Raw genomic sequence first — 2,912 nt, 5'->3', positions numbered from 1 at the left:
ATGGTCTCGATCTCCTGACCTCGTGATCCGCCCGTCTCAGCCTCCCAAAGTGCTGGGATTACAGGCTTGAACCACCGCGCCCGGCCTGTATTTCTGATCTGTTATGAGAATTGAGACAAGATTCAAATATTCCTAAAGAAAGAAGCACAATGCACATTGTAATTGTGTATTCAACAACAGGGAGCATTGCATATAAAACTCTCTCATCCCAGGAATTAAATACGGTCAGCTACATTTATGGGCATTTCCTTCACTGTAGTATTGTAGAAAAATCTCAGTGTCACGAAGAATCCTCTTGTCTTCTTCAGTAACAAAGTTTATAGCCACACCTTTTCTACCAAATCGACCCCTTCTGCCAATTCTGTGAATATAGTTTTCATGACTGGTAGGTAGATCATAGTTTATAACCAAAGACACTTGGACATCAATCCCACATGCCAACAAGTCAGTAGTGATCGGAACAGGGCTTGACCCTGATCGGAATTCCCTCATGATAATATCTCTCTCCTTCTGGTCCATGTCACCATGCAGAGCAAAACTGTGAAGTTCCTGGCATGAATTTTCTCAGTCAGCCAGTCCACCTTGCACCTTGTATTGAGAAAAATAATAGCCTGTTTAATGGTGTTTTGTACAAATCACAAAGTGTATTCAACTTCCATTCCTCTCGCTCAACATTGATATAAAACTGTTTGATTCCTTCAAGTTTCAATTCTTCCTTTTTCACCAGAATTTGAATTGGATCTTTAGTGAATTTTTTGGTCACTTCCAACGCATCAGTTGGCATCGTGGCAGAAAGCAACACAACCTAAATACTTGTATTTAATTTTTGGAAAAATCTCATAAATTTGATCATTAAACCCTTGGCTGAACATTTTATCTGCTTCATCCAAAACTAACATTTTGATTCATTTTGGAAAAAGGTATCTTCTGTTTAACATATCACATACTCTCCCTGGTGTACCAACAATATATGGTGCTTCAGCCTGCAGTTTTTGCATTCATTTTGAACATCCGTTCCACCAATGCAGGCATGACATGTTGCTCCCGTATAGTCTCCAAGTGCCAGAAATAACTTTCGGGTACTTTTGGTTTTGTTTTGTTTTTGAGATGGAGTTTTGCTCTTGTCACCCAGGATGGAGTATAATGGCGCAATCTCGGCTCACTGCAACCTCTGCCTCCCAAGTTCAAGGGTTGATTCTCCTGCCTCAACCTCCCGAGTAGCTGGAATTACAGGTACCCACCAATATGCCCAGCTAATTTTTGTATTTTTAGTAGAGATGAGGTTACACCCTGTTGGCCAGGCTGGTCTTGAACTCCTGACCTCAGGTGATCTACCCGCCTCGGCCTCCCAAAGTGCTGGGATTACAGGTGTGAACCACTGTGCCCCACCACCTTTTGGATCTTTAATACAGGGAATAATAGGTCTCTGTTGAATAGCGGAAGGCTTCTCAAATCATAAGCACAGATACCCCAAAGAAGAGACTCCTTTAAGTTTGTATCATCAAAGTTATCAACAACCTCCTTCCAGTTGCTCTCGATGACACCATCAGGGTCCATTCTCTGTGGGCCACCATGTTCTCTGCTGTTATAATCCACGGAGCCACCAGACATGATGTGAAAAACTACTTAGCATCTGACTGAAAAACTGCATGTTATTTTAAACAAAGGACTCTTTTAAATCATTGGACTTTGGAGATTACTATGTCTGGAAAATAACCTTTAATTTATATAATGTCTGTAATTCATTTATTTAACAAAGGAATAGGCTGGATACAGTGGCATGTGCCTACAGTCCCAGCTATTTGGGAGGCCAAGGCAGGAGGATCTCTTGAGCTAGCCTGGGCAACATAGTGGGACCCTGTCTCCTAAAACAAACAAACAAACAAACAAAAAGAGTAACAGTTACCTTACCTAATAACTGTGTTGCCCTGGTAGTTATATTTAAATAGAGATGTGTTTTCTTGTGTGACATAACTTTATTCTTCTCCCACATTCATGGAGGATAAAATGACTGCTAGGTTTTTTATTTACACAAAGAGTTTAATTTGGAACCAGTCCTTCCAGGTGTAGGCATTAGGAAGTACAGTTCCGCATCTCTAATGAAAGTGATTACTGCCAAGGCCCTCTGGGATGATTGGAAGGAACAAGTGGCCAAGAGCTATCCTTCCTGCCTAGCATCTTTTCAGGTGCTTATTGGCCATTTGCATATCTTTATAGAATTGTCTATTCAAGTCCTTTGTCCATTTTTCAATTGAATTATTATTATTATTTTTTGAGATGGAGTTTCACTGTTGCCGCCCAGGCTGGAGTGCAATGGTGCGATCTCGACTCACTGCAACCTCCGCCTCCTGGGTTCAAGCAATTCTCCTGCCTCAGCCTCCTGAGTAGCTGGAATTACAAGTGCACACTGCCACTCCCAGCTAATTTTTGTATTTTTAGTAGAGACGGGGTTTCACCATGTTAGCCAGGCTGGTCTTAAACACTTGACCTCAGGTGATCCACCAGCGTCAGCCTCTCAAAGTGTTGGGATTACAGGCGTGAGCCACCATGCCCAGCCTGGATTACTATTTTTGGTTGTTGTTGGGTTATAGATGATTCTTATATATTCTGGATATTAACTCCTCATCAGATATGATTTGCAAATCTTTTCTCCCATTTGATATATTGCCTTTTCATTCTTTTGTTTCTTTTGATGTTCAGAAGTGTTTATATTTCCATTTGTCTGTTATTGCTTTTGTTGCCTGTGCTTTTAGTGTTATATTCAAGAAATCAATGCCAAATCCAATGGCCTGAAGCCTTGCCCCTATGTTTTATTCTAGGAGTTTTACAGTTTTACATCTTACATTTAGGTCTTCGATCCATTTTGAGTTAATTTTTTTTTTTTTTTTTTTGAGACAGAGTCTCGCTCTGTC

General features: G+C 40.8%; 1 protein-coding gene and 1 pseudogene across 1 annotated transcript in view; both read right to left on the bottom strand.

Annotated features, from left to right (window-relative positions):
* Positions 1 to 2,912, bottom strand: part of FAM149B1 (family with sequence similarity 149, member B1) — an 85,223-nt gene that overhangs the window by 50,247 nt on the left and 32,064 nt on the right. The window lies entirely within an intron of this gene.
* LOC105501853 lies at positions 92 to 1,611 on the bottom strand (annotated as a pseudogene).

Source organism: Colobus angolensis, unplaced genomic scaffold (genome assembly GCF_000951035.1).
Source record: "Colobus angolensis palliatus isolate OR3802 unplaced genomic scaffold, Cang.pa_1.0 Scaffold12, whole genome shotgun sequence".
Lineage (NCBI taxonomy): Eukaryota > Metazoa > Chordata > Mammalia > Primates > Cercopithecidae > Colobus > Colobus angolensis.
This window is presented reverse-complemented; position numbering and strand designations above follow the sequence as displayed.